This window comes from Eretmochelys imbricata, chromosome 9 (assembly GCF_965152235.1).
Source record: "Eretmochelys imbricata isolate rEreImb1 chromosome 9, rEreImb1.hap1, whole genome shotgun sequence".
Taxonomy (NCBI): domain Eukaryota; kingdom Metazoa; phylum Chordata; order Testudines; family Cheloniidae; genus Eretmochelys; species Eretmochelys imbricata.
The window spans coordinates 36,713,014-36,730,883 of record NC_135580.1 but is presented as its reverse complement, the minus strand read 5'-3'; the positions used below and the strand labels follow the sequence as shown (position 1 = coordinate 36,730,883).

Here is a 17,870-nt window from a genome sequence, read left to right as displayed (position 1 = left end):
TGCGGCATCAGGAGCTGCTGCTCTTGTGCCCTCTCCTTACGTAGCCCAGGCGGGGAAAGTGACCTGGATACAGGGAACCCTGATGTTGCTCCTCGCTCCCCTGCTACTCCACATACCCCTAGGGGTGTGCGAGGCAGAGGAGCAGCAGTCTCGGGGGGGAGCGAGCAGCAATGCCAGCTACATTGTGCATCCAGGTCAGTTTCTCCACGTGGGTGCAGGAAGGGGATGCAAGAGTTAGAAGTGAAGGGGGTGCAGGGATTGGGGCGTGGGGGAGGGGGGAGAAGACCTTTGGGGCAAAGGGAGGAAGAGGAGCCTGGGGAAGCCATGGGGGCCAAGGGCACCAAAATGCAAGTTCGCCAAGTGTGCCATTTTCCCCTAAGACTGGCCCTGTGTTAGACTTAAAAGCATGTTGCAATCTTAACTATATCGCATTCATCATTTAGCCCCTGCTGTACCCAGCCTGCTCCAGAACAACTTTAAACAGCGTCATAACAGTAGACTGACACACAAACTAATTTTACTAATGAGCTTGTTTTAATTCATGGCAGAAACGACTTCCACATATTATGAATGAATTTGGCATGGATTTCAGCATTTTCAACTCTGCAATGTTATGGAACAAAAAGTAGAACTGACCATCCTAGGAGACAAAAAAACAGAGTGTAAATAGGATCAAGATGTAATTTTCCACAAAATATGAGATGACAACAATGTAGTCAATAATCCACCTCACACAGAAAGATCACTGCACACTCACTTATGAGGCAAAACACCCAGGACATATAATAGATTGAAAGAGAAACTAAAATTATCTTAACTGATTTGTATTGAGGGTCGTTAATTATTTCAATATCTATAGACATTAGGGCTTTTGAAAGGTGCTGGTTGGTCTCAAGGGCCAACATTCTTGTTGATCCACAGAGCTGACACATTATAGGAAGTACAACCCCCCAAAATGCAGACTTCCTCAAATCACTCTGCCAGTCTTAATTAACTCTCATCTAGACAAGGAACCCCATTTAGAGTGAAACTGTCCATGCAGATTCAATACTTTACCTCTATGCTACAACTCTCAACCGAGACAATTAAAATGCCATAAGCTAGTGATTTTGAGGGGTGTATCTGCCCCTGGGAATCCTACAGAGAACATCTTTATGTTAATGCCTTACTGAATACCATTATTTAGAATGATCGATAGCATGTTGATTTACTTAATTAGTCCAGACAAATTCACACTACCACCCACATTTAACTCTAGTTGGAAGTTAAGGTACTATACATTTAAAGATTAACTGTAAGAGCAACAATGTGGTATGTATGCTCTTCGGCTGATTAAAAAGATACAGGACATACTCCTTTGAGTTCTCACATCCCAATTCAATACCACACTTGTTTTGTGCGCACATGGCACTTGTTCGTTCTCTCTCACACTAAATGTCAATGTTAATTTCTATACGGATATTTCCCTTCCCCCACTACACACTTGGACACAAGAGCTCAATGGAATTGCAATGTTTTGGAGCCATCAATCTATCTCAGTCTCCTGAGAATATGTCAAATTCACTCATCCTCATACAGTGGACAGCACAAATTCAGAGCTCCCTCCAGTCCCCAAATATTTCTTAACTTAGTTCTCTTTAGTTTAGTCAGAGTTTCCCTATTCAGACAGTGTTAAAATGGCCAAGAATCAAGAAGAGCGTAACACAGGGTAGCCAACAAGCAGATCGCGAGCAAAATACGCACCACCAGACACTTTTGAATGGACCCCGAAATCTTTTTATTTACTTATCATTGTTTCTGGACCTTGGACCAAATTTTTTGGTCAAGATATAGTCTTGACAAAAAATAATTGATTACTCCTGTAAGAGCAAGACCAAAAATAGGCTCTTCTGACAGCAGGACATTCTAGGCCTGTTGAGTCTCTGATGCCAACCCTTTGAAGAGTCACACGATGAGTCTGAGGCCGTAAAGTACCCCCACCACAGCAGCAAGGAACAAGTCTGACAGCCAAGTATCTTTGGACCAGGTAGGCAATAGTAATGCACAAGCAAATCAGTGCCCCCTTATTTCTTCCTTTTTATTAGTCAGTGCCTTTATTGCAGCTACAGATTATCTGGACATAGCTAAACAGTGGACGGCAAACATAATAAATCAGTTGTGTTAGGATGAAATAAACCCACAGTTAAAATCTGCCATTTAAAGCTAAATACGTCCTTCTGAAAGAACCAAAAAGTGCAACTATGAAAGGGGTCAGATCATTGGAGAATGACTTTTCCATCCTAATGTATTCTTGCCATGATATACTAATTTATAACACAAGGGAAAACAGTTCCAACTCTCGATTTAAATCCGCATGAACTACTGACAGGATGACTGAACCCTTCCAAGAAGGGCTACAGAGTTAAAGCCTATAGGAGTTTTTCTTGAATAAAGATTACACAGACTCAAAAATGAATTCTTTAGGGAATCTGAAGCACAATGCTGCTTATTTCTTATCAGAGTGTCAACCATTCTGCTACCTTACAATTTAAATTCTCATGACAGTTGCACTACAAACTTTTGCCAGGATACCAGATATTTTATTTCAAGTTAATATTTTTACAAGGCTCTAATGCCTGAAGCTAAAGACAGACGTTTTACTTTTGCTGCTAACCCTCTGTCCAGTCCTGCAGGAAAAATGCTCAACAAAACTTGTAAATATTGGTTGAGACAGGCTGTGCTGCACAGAACAACTGTTCCTTCAAAGCAGTAAGACCAGAATCTAGCTACATGATGAAGCAAGGCAGAGCAGGATGAATCCATCAGGAATATGCTGCCACGACTGCTAGTAGCAGTTATATCCTATTGGCAAGCTCTTCTTCATGCTAGTTAAAGGCTGTTCACAACTCTTCAATTGCCTAAAATTCTTGGGCTCTTATCTCCTTGCCCGCTAAAGTTGCCAGGCTCATGCACCATTAGTCTCCTTCTCTTAGTCCTCTATTTCTGTTCCATCTCTAGGCATGCCATTTACCACCATGGCTCATCAGCTCTATGCATTCAAAATTCCTGTCTTTCACAATGCTCACCAAATGTGGACAAATCCAACCAAACCCTCAAAAGATATAAGACAACATTTATCCTTCTTTGGGGCTTTCCAGTGTCCCCTCAGTGTTATTTCCTCCCTTTTGTCTTTTAGATATTCAGTACTCTGGGACAGGCAATGACAAAACAAGGTCTCATATGCCACCCAAAGACATTATTGTTGCCTCACAAATTGTAATTTGTTAAGCAACAATCACCAGCTTTTCAGATTTGAAAAAAACTGCTGAGTCAGGTGCAGTATATCTGTCTTGCTGCATCTCTTAAAGTATGCTGTTTACTACTCAGTAGCTAGAAAATTTAGTATGTGTAGAATGTTGCTAAGAAAAGCTGATTGCTAGCTTTAAAAAATAGTTATGGCACTTACTACATTAATCTTAACAGGGATAATATCTTGCTGGCTGCATAAACTGGTCTAGTACATGCAGATCAATATATTTGATTTGAACAATTTGGAAAGTTAGAAGATTTCTGCTTCAGACTTCTTATTGTGCAGCAAACCACATGACATACCGTATATACTTGTTCATAAGCGGAATATTTTTGGTAAAAAAATGATGCAGCAAAGAGCGAAGGTCAGCTTATAAATGAGCCTACCCCAAAATCTGATGATTTTAAACTCTATGAAATCATTGAACTGAATATCTAATACATTGTCGTTTTGTTTACCTGGAGCATCAGCAGGCACTTCCTGCAGCTCCCATTGGCTGGGAATGGCAAACCGCGGACACACGGAACTGAGGGGCTCCATGTCTGTAGACGCTCCAGATAAACAAAACGCCCTGACCCGCCAGCGGCTTACCCTGATGGACCGGGAGCCAAAGTTTGCCAACCCCTGAAACATAAGGTCGGCTTATGAAAGGGTCATACAGTTTTTACTATTTGTACCTATCCATCGGGGGGGGGGGGGAGGGTCAGCTTATAAACGAACGGGCTAATGAATGAGTATATATGGTACTATACAGTAACTAAGAATAGTACTGTGTTACTGTATGCTAGCAGGCAGTCATGGACCAGGATCCCACAGTGCTAGGCATTGTGCAAACAAAGAAAAAGAAGATGGCCCCTGCCCCAAGGAGCTTACAACCTAACTAGAAGACAAGTGACAACAGATGGATACTGACAGAAAGGGCAATATGAGGATAACAATGTTACCTGCTGCATGGGGGAGTTGTGAGGATAAATACAGTAAGAGATTGTGAGACTCTCATTACTATAGTAATAGCAGCCATACAAGTACCCAGGAGGGATAAAATGGTGTGTTCATTTAAAAAATAAAAGAATAAAGTGGAACAAATCTTCTGAGAGGATGGTTTAGCCAGTTTGGGATTACACTGCAGTCTTGAGTAAAAATCTCAGTTATACGTGAAAGGAAGAGGATACAATTTCAATACTCAATAGGATTTGGAGGTTTATTCAACACACCTGTCTTCCTCCTCCCCCCCCCCCCCAAAAAAAAAAGAAAAAAGCAAGAGACTATTTAAAACACTGGGTGGGGGCTGGAAAATTAGGTCAGTTGGAGAAAGCACTATTTCATTGAACATCAAATATGATGGATAAGTAAATTTGTGGCAAATCTGCACCTGTTATAAATTGTCATACCTCAATTAATTTAAATGGAGCCATGAAAATTTATACCAGCTGAGGCTCTGCCCGTTATATATGGAAACATGTAATTGTCCAATTTTTGCCCCAACAGATTTGAAAATGTAAGTTACATTTAAATGCACAGAGAAATTAAATTGTGTGTTTCCTAATGAACCACACCGTACCAAACATGTTAGGTGTTTATTTCCATGATTCTACACCTTAGGGTTCTGAAATACCTTCTGTTCTTGTGTTTATAGAAACTTGGATTCTAGTGTCATTTCTGTCACTGGCTTCCCATTGTGATGTCACTTAAGCTCTATACTAATTTCCTAATTTATAAAATAGAAAAGCTTTCCTACCCCAAGAAGACATAAAGCTAAATTAATCGTAGAATGAACTAAGATCCTCGTCTGGAAGATACTGCAAGTACAAAATACTATTGCAGTAAAAGAAGCCCAAACTCCGTACCAGCCAAAAGGTATGGCAGATATAAAGGAGAATTCTGCAAGAGACAGACAGCCATCATTTCTCTGGCTGAAAGCAGGGCAGGTTACACAAGATTTAGTATGATCTGTGACTTGATATCTTGTTCTTTTAAAACATTTAAGATTGTGTTTGAAACAGTGCTACTTTTCATAGTTGCATAAAGTTATTACTAGTGTTGCGTTACTGCATATTTTAGAATGACCTTGCAAGTTGTATTCCATCACTAAATAACTTTTAAGACAACAGTGACTTGACACAACTCTTGCATATTCTGTTAATGATAAGCAAAAGAATGCTGGTTAGTCAGGATCTCATGCACAAGCAGACCTGACAGTAGCTTTGTACAAACTCATCTGTCTCTGAGACCTATGATAAACAGGACAAATGATTTGTAGCTATAGTATGGCATGCCCTTTCAAATCTTGATCAAGAGAAGCAGCTGTACATACAGGTATGTCAAGAAGGGTGTTCTGACCATTTTCTTTCAGCTTCACTTGTAACAGCAGATCTGCCAAAGTGAAAGTTGACCTGCACCTACACAACTTTATGATCATACCACTCAACATACAAAACTCTCACTGGTGGATTTTTAGAGCCCTTATCTGAAAGTTGAGAACATAATTCATCTTTGTTTGGGATGTAACCCAGGATTCAAATATTTATCTTCAGAGATGAAAGGCTAGCAGATTAGTGTTCTGTAAAACTTTCTGTAATATTGAATTGACAGACAATTCAAGTGTCAAACTCTGCTCTCAGTAACACCAGAGTAAATGCAGACTAACTTCATTGCTAGCAGGACTTTTATACTCAGAGAAGCCTCAAACACTGGACTCTAGTGGGATGATGGCATCAACTGAACTATATTGCCATCTTCACTAATGTAATCAACTCCACCAGCACAATGGTATGGGACTTACAACTGTCTCAAACGCTGCTGGTATGATGTGCACAGGGATTAACTAACTAGCTTCTAGAGAGCTCAGTGTTTTAAGATGACATGCCAAGGAAAACAAACAAACAAAATTGTGCTTGTGCTCTTTTTGTTTCTTTATGATGCACAAAGACAGTCTGAAATATTCCCTTAAACCTCCATTAGATATATGAAGGACCAGAAAGTCAAATCTAGTCCTTTCTGGTTTTGCTGAAACTACTCAGATGTGCAGTGTTGCTTATGAGCCCTTATTTGAATAAATACACTCCTAGACCCATGGATTTTAAGGTCAAAAGGGACCATTATGATCATCTAGTCTGACCTCCTTCATATTGCAGGCCACAGAACCTCACCCACTCCTGAAATAGACCAACCTCTGACTGAGTTACTGAACTCCTCAAATCATGGTTTAAAACTTCAAGTTACAGAGAATTCACCATTTACACTAGTTTAAATGTGCACATACCCCATGCTACAGAGGAAGACCAACCCCCACCAGGATCTTAGCCAATCTGACCTGGGGGGAAAACTCCATCCTGACCCCCAAAATAGTGATCAGTTAGATCCTGAGCACGTGGGCAAGACCCACCAGGCAAATACCTGGAAAAGAATTCTCTGTAGTAACTCAGAGCCCTCCCCATCTAGCATCCAGTCTCCAGCAATTCGGAATTGCTGAAAAGATTAGGGAAAGACACCTCTTTTTACAAATGTTTTCAAGATATTTGTGTTAAAAATTTTAAAAAGCACCACACAAGGCACTTGTAAACAGCCCCATTTTAATTAATCTGGCTATCTTGTATGTTATCACTGATGACTTAATCCTACCAGTTTTCCATAGCCTCTAAGAAAGGCTGAATTTTGAGTGCAAACCAAAACCTCACATCTTGCAAGACTTCATGCATCATAATAAACCAGAGGCACAAGTCTTCTCTCACCTCCCCTCACTTCTCTGCAGATCCCCTTTAATTAGACCCAAAAAAGGTGTTACTTGGTTCAAAATCCAGCCAGAACTGAAAACCCCCATTTCAACTCTCGTTTCACCTAACAAAGACTCAAAGTAAACTGGTATGTCAGGCTAGCCTACCACAGAAGCGACCACATTAATGCTCACCAGGAAATACTTGTGATTTGATGAAAAATTATTCATCTGAAATCTAACTATGTTTTGACTCTTACCAGGTTAAAGCCATGGTAGTGACCAGGCACAGGCCAAGGATCAAAAAAATCTGGCAACCACACCATTCCCTTGAAAGCCAACGGAGCCCTACTATATACACATGACGGAACAAACTACTGAAGCACCATAACCTCATTCAGTCAGGAAGTCTGACACAGTGATCACAAAAATCATAAATTGTGTTATTTTCCATCTTTTCCGGCTAATCTCCAAGACATTTTTTGGAGGGAGGGGGGGAAATCATGTTAGTGTCACAGCCAATGATGAAGATTTTGGGGATAATCTTATTTAACCTCTCTTTACCACATTCCACACCCACATTGGGGTGGGGATGGGGGAAGAGGTTCTGTTAGTGAAGGAGAAATGCACATCTATCCAGTCCATTGCCTCTGATGGGATTCCAAGAAGATGCTGATGCTGAGAGCAAGTGGGGCCAGGTTGGGGTTTCAGTCTCAATGATATATGAGGCTTGGTCTACACTAGAAAATTAGGACAACATAAGGCAACCTAATTATGTCAGTATCTAGACTACAGACTTGCTCTCACCAATGTATGTGCCTTACAACACCAACACAGTAACTCCACCTCCACAAGAGGCATAGGGTTTATGTTGGTGGAGTTAGGGTGACACGGTGTTGTTTGTAAATACTGCATTCCTTACATCGACTATTGGCTAGAGCTGTGAAATTGACAAGAAAGCCAGGTCCACAGGTGGGCTGCTGCTGGGTTTCTGCTCCAAGCCGAGCTGCTACCCCAGGCTTCCGGCTGGGGCTAACACCCAAGCACCACGCTGGGAGCCCTGCTGATCACCAGGGTCCTGGCTCCCCACCAGGGGCACAGCTGCCAACCAGACTCTGGGCACAGATCTCCCTACCTGATGTGAGGAGCACCAGGCAGCAGCTGGGCTCCTAACAGGGAGCTGTGAGTCCCGGCTCTCAGCCCCCCACACTGCTCCCATCAGTCGGTGGAAGCGCTCCTGGTGAGGACGTACACCACTGTCAGAAGGGTAGTGTGGACATCAGCCACCGCTGTAAGTCAACCTAAACTAGGTTTACTTACGATTGTTGTGTAGACTTGCCCTTACACTATATTAAAAACAAAACAAACCAAACAAGACAAATCCAGGGGTGAGGATTCCTCCAGTCACTTGTCCTTCCAACAGTGGAATGATTAGGATGAAAATATGCTGGCTGCTAGATGTAAGAACAAAGAAATGCTGGTATCTCTCTTTCCTAAGACTGCTGGTTGACTTAATAATATTGTGGAGATCCTTGCAGTTAAATAAACTAGGATTTTTTTTTTAAGCTTAATCCAACTGGAGCTTGTAACATTTAGACCAGTCACAAGTTATAATACAAGCATAAATGGCTTCTAGTAACTACATACTGCTCCATGCCAACATGTTAAATCATCCTGTGACTAGTTTTTAGAGAATGTGCATTCAGAAACAAGTGTTGTCGTAGCCCTGTTGGTTCCCGGATATTAGTGTGATAAGGTGGATGAGGTAATACCTTTTATTGGACCCTCGTGTGTCTCTCGCCAATGGAAGCTGGTCCAATGAAAGATATTATCTCATCCACCTTGTCTCATGTAGAAACAAGTTATTTTTAACCTGAATTATGAACAGTCAAAAAAAAAAGCAGCAAATTTTAAGAAGTGGAACAAACTTTGGAAACTACCTTTTCTGGTTACATGCAAACTTTCCTTAATAAGGCTCCCTCTGGACAGACTACACAGTGATTGTCACACAGAAAAGAGGGTCTTGGGGGATGAGGGCAGATATCTTGTTTGTTTGTTTTTTAAACACAGATTATTCAATAGATTATCAGGTTTATAAATGAAGGTGGTCGTACAAGGTTAACTTTGGAGTCATGATTTGATTATCTTGACTGCAATGCCTCTCCTTTTGGAGAGTTTATTTTCACTCCATTGTACCACAATGTTCAGTCCTGACTAATCTGCTTTTTAAGCAATAAAAAAAGAAGACATCCAATAATGGGGCTGTCTCCACCAACCCTGTTACTGAAATTCTATATAATGTTGCATAAAAATTTATTAACTCAGTTACAATTACACTCACCCATTCTTCTCGTGACAAAAACTGAGTGGTACCTTACTTGCTCATGAAAATAAAAAGTAAAATAACTTGCCGCAAGCAAGCTGGTTTTGGTGGTTAGTTTATTATTGTAAGCAGGAAGAATATTAAATGTACCAAAAAGGGTCCATTCTTGGGAAACCACTGCTATAATTACTAGGTAGAAGACACACGATTAAGAATGCATTGAATTTTTTCTTAAGACCCTTTCTCTCCTCCATTCCTCAATACAGGTACTACTGGAGATTCCTCCTTACCTATCCCTGAGGGATTATAGCAGGCCATTCTTTATTACAGGGATGTAAAAGGTTTTGCAAAAAGGTGGGCCTTGCACCATGCGCCTGGACAGGCTTACAACCATTACAGTGGAATTCTTTAGGAAAGTGCCCTCTGCTAAAAATGCTCTGCCCTCTCTTCCCCATCAGATGGAGTATTTCAGTGGTTCTCAAACTGTGGGTTGGGACCCCAAAGTGGGTTACAACACCGTTTTAATGGTGTCACCAGGGCTGGCGTTAGATTTACTGGGGCCCAGAACCAAAGTCCAAGCCCCTTGCCCTGGGCAGCAGGGCTCAGGCTTCAGCTCCAGCCCAGTGCGGCAGAGCTCAGGTTTCAGCTCCAGCCCAGGGCTCAGGTTACAGGCCCCTCACCCATGGCTGAAGCCACTGGGCTTCAGTTTTGGCCTCCCCGCCTGAGGCAGCGGGGTTTGGGTGAGGTTTGGAAAAGCAACAAGACCCATCAGACCCCCCAAAACTGTATACTTCCCTCAGGGGACAAGGCTGACGTTCCCTCCAGTTCCTCAAAGCAGGAGTTCAGATTTGAGGCAGCTATTTTGCTCTGGTTCTAAAACTTTTGAGATACATGAACGAAACTGGTTACAGAAAGGTCAGTAGTCTCCATCCTAGGTGATTTCCTCCCCCCACTGACAGACAGCTGGGCCAGAGCCATGATTGCGGATGCTAAAAAGAGAAGGCAAGCTATTTGTGCTGTGTAGTAGATCCAACAATTATCGTATAAAGGACCAATCAGTATTGTTTACCCAGTTGTGCCAAGGACTGCACAAACACTCAGGAACAAAGGGTGTCTGAAAAGCTAGGCTCCTCCAATATACTGGTGGCACTGCAATATAGGATATCTCAACTGCTCTAAGCAGTCAAAAATTAATGAAAGCAGGAGATGGGTATAAGCCTTGTGAAACTTCACTAAGTCTTTTGGCAAGGAACGCATCACAACATTGTAAACAGTCTATAAGAAATAATCAAAACCAATTTTGAGCTGCAGTTGTGAGAGAAGCACTGTCATGCATGTGATCAGCAGCACCATATGGCCAACTGTATCAAAGGCTTCTGAAAGGACCTGAAGTATAAGCATGAAAGTTTGTCTTGTTCATATCCATAAGAAGGTTCTTAATCCATATCAGATGCATCAATGCGGTGCCTAGAGACCTTCTGCTGTAGGTACTTACAAGCATAACAAAAATAATATTTTTATTTAGGAGTGTTTTCTATGTATACTAAGATTTTTTTATACCTCTGCTTTGTAAAGTAAAAATCTGCTTTGCTATTGTGTGAAAATGTCATCTGAACCATCCATAACTGAAGAACAGGGCAGGACAGGCATGCATTGATAGAGAAAGCTAGCACAGCACTTGTTTGTATTATGACATTACTGCCTTGGTTACAAGGCTACTAACTTCATTCACAATGAAAAGCACATTTCTTTCTTTATACCACACTGCAACTCATGTAGTACAAATTAATCCTTTCAAGAATGATTATGGTTTCCCAATATTTTCCACTGTAAGCCCCTGTTTTCAGTTGCTTATAAACTTTGCCAATTTTAATAGTTGGAGCTGATTTATTTATTATTAATTATTATTATTATTTCAGACGCTTCCAAGAATGAGGCTAAACAAAAAATACATTGTTTTGCCCATGCTATTTAAAAAAAAATTGAGTCCTTTTCTTTTAAATGCTCTGGCACCCCCATGCTTGGTAGCAGGGGCTCTCCTTCCTTCCTCCACTCCCTGAGGGCCAAAAATTTCAACTTCCTACTCCCCTGTAGAAAAAAATAATATGATCAGATAATTAAAGATTGTGTCATAATGCATATGAATGCAGAAGCATATGCATGGGCAATCATACTTCTGGCATTTCCTAATTTTTGAGTGCTTGATTTTGAAATTATGGTGTTCTGTTAGCAATTTTTGTGCGTGTGTAATATGTAATTAGTGGGATAAGCATTACTGTATATAATTTTCACAAAAACTGAAGAAATCAGAATATACAAACTAAGATTAGAAGATTTCCCATGTTTGTCCAGCAAGATATTTTCAACATATCTAAACAATCTACACAGATTGTGCTCAAGAACCCAGGAGATTTACAGCTTTACCTTCTCAACCCACCCCCTCCCAAAAAGCCACATTTCAGTTAGCCTTTCAACAGATCTCAGTGCGTAATCAAGTTAGTAGTAGATTTTTAAAATTTTTGTAACAGTTTCAACCGGTAGAGGGCGTGCTTGAACATGCAAGGGAACCTGAATATATCCAGCTAAGTTTCACACACTGAAAACATTCAGACATATCTTACGGAAATATCAAGAAAGTTATTTCTGTAATAAGATTCTCTCCTCATCTTGTAATGGTAGAACTTTCAATAAACAAATACAAAAAAAGGGTTGACTCTTCCATGCTACATTCCACCTCAAAGCCAAAAGAAAAATGTATTCTACATTTTGCTTTTAACAGATTTTTCAGTTTGTTAGTTCAGAATTGGTTTGTGGTCAACGTCGGCTGTCTAATCTACATGTCATCTTAAAGTAGGTATCCTGGCAATGTCTGCTGTGAAGTTATTTCAAATTAAAGTTTTATGACTGTTTGGGGCGAGGGACATCTAATGCAATGCAAAAAACAGCAACCCTTTAAAGATCACTTACAGAGATGATTAATCTGTTTTATCCTCTTCTTTCCCAGGATATGTGACCTTTGATAGTGAATTCTACTATTACTTACTCAGTTTAGTATACCAAATTAACAGAAAATTCTTTGATGGTTGCCTTTGGTTTTCCCCCAATGAATACTAAAAGGACCTATGTTATACATGTTTGTGATTAAGCAATCAAAACTGTCTAGACAACGCTAAATAAGATTCACAAGAAGAAAAAGCCTCCACTGGGACTCTCTCTTTTTATCCAATTGCTTTATACTATTTTATTAGTGTTAAAAAGACTGGATGGCTCATGGAACTGTTAAGATACTGAGAGTCTTTCACCTCTAGTTCCACAAGTTCAAATCTAACCCAAGCCAGCCCCCATCCACAGGCATCTGAAATGAATGTATATGCTGTTGTAGCCATGTTGTAGCCATGTTGGTCCCAGGATATCAGAGACAGACGGTGGGTGAAGTAATACCTTCACTGGACTGTTCAGAAGTTGGTCCAACCAAACACATTACCTCGTGCACCTTGTCTCTTATTAGGCAAGACATCCAAGTAATCAAAACACAACTGAATCTGGTTCATATTTATAAACTGGCCAAGGATAAAGTAGACTTATCAAATAAATTACTTTTCCACATTCTAGTTGGTGTCTGCATTATGTTTGACTATATTCTACATGGCTCCCCCTCTCCACAAATACACATACCAGTTGCAAAGCATGATATACTTGTTCTACAACAGTTGTTGAACTGCTGACCACGACCAAATCTCAGGACTTTAGATGTATGCTAAAAAACAACAACAACAAAAAAACAAACACTTTTGTAGACTGTTGCGACGTTAACCTAGTTTACTTGTTGTCACTGATAAACAGTAGGAACAGCAATATTTCTGCATATACCCGTACGTGAGATTGACTATTATTTTGAAGCCTTATGCAATTCTCTTTTGTTGTACTGACATGAATTTACCTCATCACCTAGCTAAGGTATGTGGTGTAACATGTAAGCAACCACCCATACCGATTACTATAATCTCCACCGATCTGAGTGAGAAAAAGTCATATTTTTTTGCACTTGAATACCTTAGTAATGGATGCAACAGAAAAAAAACAAAATAGATTTTGATGGGGGCAGCTTTTGTAACATCTTAAAATGGCCAGTTTTGACCTGTCCATTGTGCAGATCTCAACTGTTATTAGCAGATGCTCATTTTACACCCAAGTTTACTGATGTACCAAACACCTGCTTTCCCTATTTCTCACTATCTTTCCATCAGAAATGCTAAATCTTGCAACTTGCAAATTTTATACACACGAGAATTCATTTATTTAATCATCTTTCTCTCCAGTTAGGGCTGTTCCTCATTTTCTGGGTCTTCAAAGTATATTTGGTAGTTCCACAGGTATGCAGCAGTATTTTGATCACCAGTATATGCACCAGATTCTCCCATTCCCCAAATCACACACAGTGTTGCTATATACATCTGCTTACTGCTTGTAAGTAGTCACTTCACTGAAATTCACAGGAAACCTGCATTTTGGAGGGGTCAGAGGAATACTCAGAAAAACATTCTTTTTCTTTGCTATCAACCTACTTTCTCCAGGATTACAAGAGGAATTAATTGCTTGGATTATTTTTGAAGAGCAGCTCAGGAATACAAAGTCTGTTTAAGGGGTAACAGAACAGTATGACAGTAAACATACAGTTACAGGGAGATTACATTTTGGGGCCTCAAACTTGAAAGTGGCCCATTTTAACAAGTTAAGAGTATCATCTCAAATTATTTCCAAAACCACGTCAGAGATGCCATTAGGCTTGCTAACTAACTAAGTTATGTAAAACAGCTCCTTCTGCATTTGCACACTTGCTACTCAAGACATTACTGGCTACTATGAACAAAAGCCAAAGGGCCTGATCCTGAAACATACTGAGCATCCACAACTTCCACCAAAATGAAAGTGTTGAGGATAATCCATGTCTATCAAGATAAGTACAGCCCTGTGCAGATACAAAATTTATATCCACATCCGATCCGCAAACATTGTCCATGGATATCCGCAAATTTGTGAGACTCTAAAGATGCAAAACAAAGGTACTAGTTAACTACAATTTGCTATTCTGATATGCACTCAGGGTCTTTCTTTTGTACTTCATTTTTTAAAAAAGCATCATTTACCCCACTCCAGCCAAGATAAATCCTTGTCTTCTTTCTTCCTGTATTTCTCCCCCACTAGTTCATCACCTGCTTAAGTCAACTTTTTACATAAACATATTGCCACCTTTGGGAAAAGAAAAGTTACTTGAGAAGAGTAACTTTCATGGTTGACCTTTAAACTTGTGCTGCAGTTTCTCCTACTAGTGTTCTATTTCTCACAGTAGAAGATAGCAGTCATTCAATCACTGACTTATAATATTAAAACTAAAGAAACAATATCTGACAAAACATTCATTGGGGAAACAAACAAACACCCCAGCCCATGTCTGAGATTATGATTAAATCTTTAGGTCTGAAAGGGACTTCCTTCACTGCTTGTTCTTTAATTGGCTGAAAGAGTTGCTATTGAGCAAGTCAGACCATAAGAACGGCCATACTGGGTCAGACCAAAGGTCCATCTAGCCCGGTATTCTGTCTTCTGATAGTGGCCAATGCCAGGTGCCCCAGAGGTAATGAACAGAACAGGTAATCAACAAGTGATCCATTCCCTGTCATAAACAGAAGCTAGGGACACCATCCCTGCCCATCCTGACCATCCATCCATCACTGAGTTGGACCAGTAGCCGCTTCTGGTTCAGGGAGTGAGATCTGGCATTAAACCCACATGACAGTGTAAAGCATTAGGCCTTATGATTTAATTTAGGGCATTTGATTCCTGGAAGTTTGGTTCAAAAACTAAACAGACACTATCTACTTTAAAAAAAATAAAGCATTAAGAAGTACCCCAGTCATGCTACAGTTCCCTCATATTACTATTGAGTATGTAACAATTTATGCAAGTGGTGGCACTAAAAATACTGGAAAAGACTTTAGAGATCAGGATAATCTATTCAGTTGAACTACATAATATTTAGAACTTGCATAGTACTTTATATTTTCAAAGTGTAAGTCAAACTTCAATCTTTTGTTAAAAGCCCATTTGTTAATACTTGTTCCTATATAGTTTAGTTAGTTAGTTGGTGTGGGTGGGAGTTGTCAAAAATATTTATATTTGTCAATAAATATTCCATGTTGAGAAGACTTTCCACCTATTCCCCAAAACATTTGCTGAACAAAATTTCTCTGGGAATTTGGACAGCTCTATACAGAAGAGGTGGTCATAAATCTTTAAAAAAATAAACCACACATAAAAAGTCCTGTCTGTTGCATAGACAAAGATCACATGGCATTTTTCATAAGATTAAGGATTTGTCCTTGTGTTATTGACCCAAGATTTCCCCCGTGGGCCAGTTGGTTATTGCCCCCCCCCCCCCATCAGAAAGGTGGCTGCCCAACACTTTAGCTGTATGCATTCAATTTTAAATTCTTTTTAGAGAAAAAAGCTTTTAAATTATTATTGAAGACGCAGATAAATATTTTAGACAAAAATGATTTTTAAAATGATTTTTAAAAGTGTACCAAAGAATAATCACACATTTAGGAACATTCAGTTTTTATCCAGTCTATCATTTGGCACATACAGTACTCCCATAGGTTAACTGAACCGTCATTTTATTAGGGTGTTATCCTAATAGACTAGAACAGTTTCCCATAAATCTCCAGCTCAGATTCTCATCTATTTCCAAGTATAATCAGAAAAAATATGTTTCCCTCCCGCTTGTACCTCAGAGTACACCTCTGCTCTCGTTTTTCTATTTTAACTTTGTAATTCTTCTTTAATGGCAATGATAGTGTTCTGAAGACACAGTACAAGCCACAATACAAAGCTGCATTGTAAGATTTGTACCAAGTGTTTATCCAATAGCTCCCTCTCTTGTCCTTTCCTAAAGAGGTCCTATTCTCTTCATCCTTACATCTGTTTAAGACCGATATAAGCCCATTACCTTTAATGGGGTTACACTGGGAGTCAGTGAGAGCAGAATCTAGTCCATAGTCTTTTACGGGCCTCCTTACTGTCACTATTCCGATATTAGCACCAACACAGATGTTCAGCAGTGTCTACCCAAGGTCCTCTACAAGCAATTTTCCACGGTTTTCAACACTGACAGTAGTCACAGTGGTGTAACGTAGACAAAGCTCCCATGTGGCTGCTGGTGCTTTTACCCCATGACACTCTAAGGCCACAGGGGTGGAACTAGGGGAGCCTGGGATGCAACAGCACCCCTTAGGTTGAAGTGGATTCCATCAATAACAGGATTTAGAGTTTGGTTCAATGGCTCTCAGCACCCCCACTATAAAAACTGTTCCAACACCCCTGTGTCAGGCAACAGAGGTGACAAAAAGCACAGGCAGCTGTAAGCACCTCGTCTACACTAGGCTCCCACTGGCACAACCCTTAATGCGGCTGACCTAACCTTAGCGCCAGTAGGGAAGAGCTGAGTGTAGAGAAGCCCTCCTGCAGGGCAGCTCCAGGAAAGTCTCTGGCCAGGAAAGGGCAGGGTACGGATGGGAGGCAGGACTCAGACGCTCTCTCCAGCGCTAGCCGCCTTGCGCCAGCAGGGGATGGTAACAGGGGGGATAGGAAGTGGGGGTGGGGAGAGAGGTTCCCCCAGCGGAGGCAGGCGATGGGCAGCCGCGGGGGCCGGATCCCTTACTCCCGGGGCCACGGGGATCTGCAGGGGAGAAGAGGACCGCGCACCAGGGCGGCAGGCTCAGGGGACGCAGGACCCTAGGAATCGGGGGGGAGGGGGCGCCGGCGGCCAGGAGGCGGGTAACGACCCCCATCCTCGAAGCGGGCTCAGCGCGACTCCAGGGCACCGAGACAGCGGGCTCTCCGGGCAGGACCGCGCCCGCCCCGGGGCTAGCAGCGGGCACTGTACGGAGCCCACGCACTCACACAGGGGGGTGGGGCTCCGGCTGCCCCAGGGCTGGGCCGGGGCTTCCCGAGCGGGACGCTCACCTACTCTCCTCGCTGCGAGTGCCCGGTGTGCGCAGCCCAGGCTCCGCCGCGGCTCCGGTCCCTTTAAATCCCCTCAGCAACTGAGCAGCGCGGCTACCGCCCTCGCGATTTATCCCCGCCTGAGGGGAGCGGGCGGCGCGAGCAGAGCCCCGCCCCAATCCTGCCCTCTCGACGAGACCCCGCTCCCGCCCCAGCCAAAACGCTTCCGCCTACCCAAGCCCCGCCCCTTCTGAGGGAAACCACGCCCCCAGCCTCCACGGGTCCACACCTGGCCTTCACCTTACCCTCGCCCCTCTGAGCCAGGTTCGTCCTCTCCGAGACAGATCCTGACTCCTGTTCTCATCCCAAGCAGCTCTTTTGAGACCCCCCCCACCCTTCCCATAAACCTATTCCACTCACTCCCCTACTCTCCATTGCCACCCAGAAACAGCCTGCCCCCTTGTGCCTTACCCCAAACTCCCCCCTCTCCCAGTGCCATGTTAAAATAATCCATACCTCTCCCCCCCAGCCCCCGCCTCCCG

At 41.9% G+C, this 17,870-nt stretch overlaps 1 protein-coding gene across 1 annotated transcript in view; it reads right to left on the bottom strand.

Annotated features, from left to right (window-relative positions):
• The window catches only part of SERPINE2 (serpin family E member 2), a 38,932-nt gene extending 21,470 nt beyond the window's left edge, over window positions 1–17,462 (bottom strand). The window contains exon 1 of the mRNA XM_077825765.1: window positions 17,350–17,462. The gene's annotated coding sequence lies outside the window, so the exon portion shown is untranslated. The remainder of the gene's footprint in view (window positions 1–17,349) is intronic.
• Between the last annotated feature and the right edge of the window lie 408 nt (window positions 17,463–17,870).